General features: G+C 48.1%; 1 pseudogene; it reads right to left on the minus strand.

Annotated features, from left to right (window-relative positions):
* Positions 1-328: 328 nt before the first annotated feature.
* LOC144762230 (tyrosine-protein kinase transmembrane receptor ROR2 pseudogene) lies at positions 329-1,515 on the minus strand (annotated as a pseudogene).
* Between the last annotated feature and the right edge of the window lie 5,093 nt (positions 1,516-6,608).

Here is a 6,608-nt window from a genome sequence, read left to right on the forward strand (position 1 = left end):
CCGAGGGGGAATCCTCGGCCCATCTCCTCTTCAGTTCATCATAGACTTATTGTTCAAGGTGTAACCCTCCATCAGGTTGGAAACAATCCCCTTGAGGGGGTAACCGAGAACCCTCTATAATCCATGCTATTGAAACCTAGTTGTTCTAGAATGCAGCGACAACAACTAATAAAAGGCATGAGCAACTACAGAGCTGCCTCTTTGGAATGGAACGAAGCAACAAAAGTTCATAAGGTTGAGATGAAACTTGGTTTTGAGAGCGAAGAAAACACGGAATTCGGAGGAAGGAAACGGAGAGAAGAGGATTAGAGGAGATGAGGACAATCCATTAGGTTGAGTTATGGCAAGGAGGCATATCACACAGTTCCATGAGCACATTTTTATTTTGAGTGAAGCACCAGGGGCCTTCGTGTTGGTTGCCGGGTTTGCGGCAGTACGCATGCCCTCCACCGATCTCTGGATAGACCATGCTTGTCAGATGGTGGCTGTGAGGAAACTGGCTATTCCACGTCAGGCACTGGTGGCCTGACCTGGTAACGCTGACCGTTCCTCTATATTCGGTTCCGGAGTCATTGTAACACTGCTGATATCTGGTGAGCCTCTCCACAGCAATGCCAATCCTCATGCAGTTGGCAGCATATGGGCTTTCGGGCAGTGGCAGCTCCTCACAGTTTGGTAACTGCAGCTGCATCAGGATGAGAGGGTTGGACCTGGCGATGGTGTACTCCTGCCGGCAGAGGTCATTCTTCCGCACTTCACACTAATCCTGACACAGCTCGCGCGGTTTCGGAGTGCGGGTCCGCTCATCGCAGAGTGGGAACACAAAGTGGCAGAAAGAAGGGATGGCAAATTGAGAGCAGATGTCAGAGAGGTGTGTAGACGTGCCAATCATGGTAAATGCAGCTGTTATTCGATTCTCAATTTCCCCTTGCATTTGGAGAGAGTCCACGTAAATAGTCCGGATGCCGATGAATCGTGCACAGGCAATTCCTCGGTACGGCTGACAAAAGCCGTCTTCTTGATCGCCTTCCTGGAAATTGTGATTTGGGCTATGTGTTGGACCTAGTCTTACAAACAAGACCCCTGTTGCAGAAATAGTTTTCAAGTGATTGTTTGAAACACACTGATAGTATCCTGTGTCTATAGTGTTGAGATCTTGGATTCGAAGCCGTGAGCCATAGTTAGTCTTTCGTATAGTGATCCTTTTTGGTTCTTGGACCACTGGTGCATCATTTTTTAACCATCGAATATTGGGAGGTGGGTTTCCTGCCACCTTGCAGCCAGTGTAGTGTTGCAATCTGGCCTGGAACAACAGTGATGTTATTCACTGGTTCCACAAATGCCTTTTGGCATTGGAACAAGTCGATCATGTCTGTCAATCTGACCCAAAGGATCATGCGACTCAGGCACCACCATTTCACCTGCAGCTTTGAGCCAGAGGAGCGAGGAGGTCAGCATCAGTCCGACAAGGAGAGCCCTCAGGAGACCCCATGACTGCGCCGTGGTCCACAGCATCCTCGCGGCGCCTCCTGCTTCTCACTCCCTCCCTGGTCCTGCAGTCTGTACCCGTCTGCCGAAATCAATCCAGCCCGTGCGGGGCACCTGCCCGTCTTGGCTTCGTAGGAAACATGCGTGTTCCGAGGTGTTTTCCAAGACGGCCCAAGTAGTGATAACACAGGTTGTTTTGGTAGCGCAAACCACGGAAGCAAGTTACAGGGAGCCCTCCGCTTCAGACTCAAAGTGCGAAATTCGTGTTTGACCCAATATCGCCCAATTTTGTCAACTCTTTTTTTTATTTTTTACATGTTTTTATTAGTACATTTTCCGAAAAACACAATGTAGGAACATATTTTGCACTAAAGACGTAGAGCATCATAAAACAAGAAAACATGACATCAGATCAGCTGTGGTACAAGTACAGATCGCAACCGGCACAGCCATCACTAAGCAGCATCTAGTGTTAAATACAAACACATGGGGGCAGATTTACAAGCTCCATGCACCATTTTTGCGTCATTTTTCCCAAGTTAAAAATGATGCAAAAGTGGCGCAAAGGGCTTGTAAATCTGCCCCATGGTGTATATTGGGAGGACAAAATTCTGGTCTCTATTCCACCGTTCTTGGCCGGTGCATCTCCTTCCCATCCTCCATTTCCAACCAGGGGTACCACATCTTAGAACATTTCTTTAGGCACTCTCTTGCCTTACATGTCACCCTCTGCGCACCCATGTAAAGGTCCATGCCTGCGCTCCACTCAGTCAATGTAGGGAGGTTAGAGGCTCCCCAAATTCTGTCTCTATCCCTCTTGGCGACTACCAGCCCTAGGTTACATAGCAGGAGATGTACCAGAAGAGATTCCCCTCTGAAGGAATGCCTAACAGGACATACTTAGCATCTACAGACAACCGTGTCCCCATTACTTTGCCCAACCCCTCCACTATTTTGGTCATATAGGATTATGTGGTGGCATTCCCATAACGTGTGTATACAGGTCCCACTCTCTGTCTTGCAGCTGAGACAGTCAGGTGACTCCCAATTTTATGTAGAGGTGCCCTATCAAGGTAGACCCTGTTTAGGATCCTAAATTGTATCAGTCCGGCCTTAGTTTAATGGCACCTTTCTAGGGTGCATTAATGCAGCTTCCCAGTCAATGCCTTCCAATCCTCCAGTGGTAAGTTCCCATTGGGCTCTGAGGGCCTTCACCTTATCTGGGATGTTATTTATTAGCGTTTTGTATGTCCACGGGATGGCTTTGTCTGGTATTTCTCCCTCAAGTAGTCTCTCCTCCAGGGGTGTGGTGAACTCGGGGATGTCTCATGTGTCTAGCCTTTTTGCCCTCCATGCATGCTGTACTTGCAAATATTTATATCATTGGGTGTCACTCAGCTGATACTCGCGTTAGAGTGAGCTGAAGGAAATCAGGAAGCCCTCTTCCAAAAGGTCGCCTAGCCTGAATAGCCCAACCATGTCCATGGTCCAAAGCCATGTAACTTGCCCAGTTCTGGCAGATATATTCCCTCCCATAGTCGGGTTTCCGTTGTGTATCTCTTGTCCCACGTCATTTGTCGTTTCACACCCTTCCAAGCATCTATCGTCCTCTGAGTCCCCAGTAGCAATTGCTGAACTCCTCTGCCCCCATAGATGTAGTGGCGATATGTATGAGTTTGGAACTGGAACCTCTTCCGGGCGTATGTTGGATGATGACCCGGTAAGTGTCTACATTCATTAATAACATCTAGATGAGCTGCTCGGTCATATGATCATATATCTGGGAGGGCTATCCCTCCATTGTATTGACTGCGCTGGAGTGCCACCCATGGGTGACCCCCATTCCAAAGGAGTGGGCGTGCCTCCTCATCAATTTTTTTAAAAATCTCCTCAGGGAACTTATAGTGCGTGTTTTGGAGGACGTAAGCAACTTGAGCATTGTGATCATTTTGTACATACCGGCCTTGCCTAGTAGTGTCAGGGGAAGCCATCTCCACCTTTCCACGTCCTCGTGGAATTCTGTCAAAACACTCCAAATATTATGATTAAGACTTGCCGTCATATTGGTGGTTATGTAAAGACCTAGGTATCGAAACCCCTCTTTGTCTACATGGAGTTGCCTTGGAAGATCTCCCATGTTTGGGCCCCCCCCCCCCACCGGATAGTGGCTAGATTTGTCCCAGTTTATTCTGCATCCGGCATGACGTCTGTAGTCCTCAAATGTCTGCAGTATAATGGGAAGTGTCATGTTGGGAATAGTGACGTAGAGGAGGATGTCATCTACGTAAAGTGAGATCAGTTCAGCCCTAAGTATACCCAGGTCGTCTCTAAAGCCTCTTATGCCTGGGTGATTTCGGACCAGGTATAACAAAGTCTCCAGTATTAGGGCAAAAAACAAGGGGGACAGATGGAAACCCTGCCTAGTGCCCTGGCACACAGGGAAATCCACCAACATCACTCCATTTACACGCACACAAGGCCTCAGGTTGGTGTACAAGAGATCTATCCAAGCTAAAAAGACGGGACCAAACACAAATTTCAGTAGGGCTTGTCTCATGAATGGCCAGTGGATGGCTTTGAAAGCCTTCCCTGCATCCAGGGATAGGAACACATGCGGGTCAGGTCAGTTCTGCACCGTGTCTAGCCAGTTGGCCAATCAACGGAGGTTGAATCTCGTCACCCTTTTCGGCATAACTTCGGACTGGTCACAATGAATGTGGGAGGTGATGACCGGCAACAGTTGTGTGGCTATGATAGTAGCCAATATTTTTGTTTCCACATTCAGTAGCGAGATAGGTTAGTAGGACCCACAGTCCATAACAGACTTCCCTGGTTTGTGGATCACCACTACTGTAGCATTACGGAGGTCTGGTGGAAGTGTACCCTCTGCCTGTGCCACCAGGTACATCTTTAGCAAATGAGGACCATGCAGACCGGCGTGTGCCTTAAAAAATTCTGCTTACAATCCATTGGGACCCGGGGTCTTCCTCGATTTTTGCTTACCAATGGCTATCACGAGTTCTTATAGGGTGAGCTCTTTTTCAAGGGCTGCTCAGTCATCTAAGGAGAGGTTGGGGTATTAATTGTACTTAATAAATTCCCATTTGGGGGGTCCTCAGCTAATGTCTTGGCCTTATAGATATCTGCATAATATCTTGCAAAGAAGTCTGCTATGTTCTGGGCTGCTGTGTATGTTACGCCATCTTCCTGAATGGAAGCTACGAACCGTGATTCCCTCTCTTTCCTACATAGCCAGGCTAACAGTCTCCCAGCTCTATCTCCTGTCTCGTACGGACGATGTTGCTTTGCTATGAGCTGGGCTTTTGCTCCTTGGCGAGCCAATGCCTGATATTCCCTGTGGGTGACTGTAATCTGGAGAATTGTACGATGGGTTGACATTTGGGCCCAAATGCCCTTCCCGGTCTAAAAGCTTGTGCTCCAATGCCTCGATCTCATGAGCCTCTTTCTTCTTCTTATGAACTATGATGTTTTGCACCCTGTCTCGCAGCACAGTTTTGTAGGCCTCCCACAAGACAACCGTTGAGGACACTGAGTCCTCGTTTCCGCGGAAATAAAGCTCAGATTCTACTCTGGCCTACCGCCCTGTCTTGTAGGTCCCATGCATTTAGCCTCTCCCAGACTGCTTTCCGTGTGGTCGTCCACCCACTGCGAGCCAAAGAGGTGAATGGTCTGAAAGTCTTCTCGCCAGGTATTCTGTCTTTTCAACTATCTCTATCTCCCCTGCCGGAGCAAGGAGGTATTCCAGCCTGGAGAACACCTTCGGTGCACCCGAGAAGTATGGTGTGTTGTTTGCGGCAAAGAGCAATCAGGCCCATTGTGTTTAGAAACCCAGCAAAGAGTATCGTCCCTCATTGTCCCTCATTGTCCCGGTGGTGTGCATGTACAATCTATGTGTGGATCCACTACATCCTTGAAATCCCCTTCCACAATGTGTATTGAGGGGTAAACATCGTTTACCACGAAGTTTTTACAACGCGGTACCTTTAGCACGCATCCCTTACAATGCAAGTCGTTACCACGACTTGCGCTGGAGGGCGCTAAAGGATTAAAAATAGTAAATTTACTATCCCAACACCTTCCCTAGGGTCCACGGGGACTGGTGTTAGAATAGTAAATTTTACTATTCGAAATCCGCGCCCCCAACGCAAGTCGTGGTAACGACTTGCGTTGTAAGGGATGCGTGGTAAAGGGATGCGTTGTGACGGTACGCATTGTACCGTCATACATCCGTATTGAGGGCTCAGACTCCAAAAGTATCTCAGCAACCTTGTCCAATGTGTGTTTTTGCAACCTTGGGGGTGTGTAGACACTGACTAGAGTGAGTTTCCTTCAGCCCAATACCCCTGGACCGCTACAAATGTACCAATGGGGTCCTTCCAGATTTAATTAGTACAGAAGGGGGGCCTCATTTGAGGATTATATTATGTTTTAATCTCCTAAAATATTTGGTCACCAGGCCCCTCTCGATTTTATTTCCAAGTCCATTGACATTCCATGTCAATACTGAATATTCCCCCTCACCCTGTGTATGCGATATATCTCCCTGTGGTTTCCAGTACTGTTTGCACACCTCACTACCCTTGATTCCACAACCTCTTTGTCTAACCCTTAACAAAAAATAACCCTCCCCATATCTAACCCTGCAACCCAGGTCCTTGAACAGGCCCCCCTTCCCCACTCTCTCCCACGCACATGTCCCCAACGGTCAACATGACAACTGAGTCGTATGTTAAGCCTGAGAGGTCTGTGTCCCTTCCCCCTCTAAATCAACCCCTTAGGAACCACCAAAGAAGAAGAAACACAAGTTTTCCCAGCCCTAAACTAGACATCTGCTAGGTGTAACTGTTGTAATTGAAGAGGCGGAAGTCCGTAGTAAGTTGAGGAACTTATTTATTTCTTAAGTAGGTTGCGAACAACCCGACCAGCCAGGTCAAGTAACTGATAACTCCTAACGGCTGGGTGAGAGAACCCTGGGCTCGAAGGTTCAGAGAGAATCACTACCACGAGCCCAGGCAGCCTCACGAGCCACCACGAGCAGAGGGAGCACAGAGATAAATATAACAAATCTCCTTTCCTTCAACATGGAAAGAAAAAACAAG

Source organism: Lissotriton helveticus, chromosome 1_1 (genome assembly GCF_964261635.1).
Source record: "Lissotriton helveticus chromosome 1_1, aLisHel1.1, whole genome shotgun sequence".
Lineage (NCBI taxonomy): Eukaryota > Metazoa > Chordata > Amphibia > Caudata > Salamandridae > Lissotriton > Lissotriton helveticus.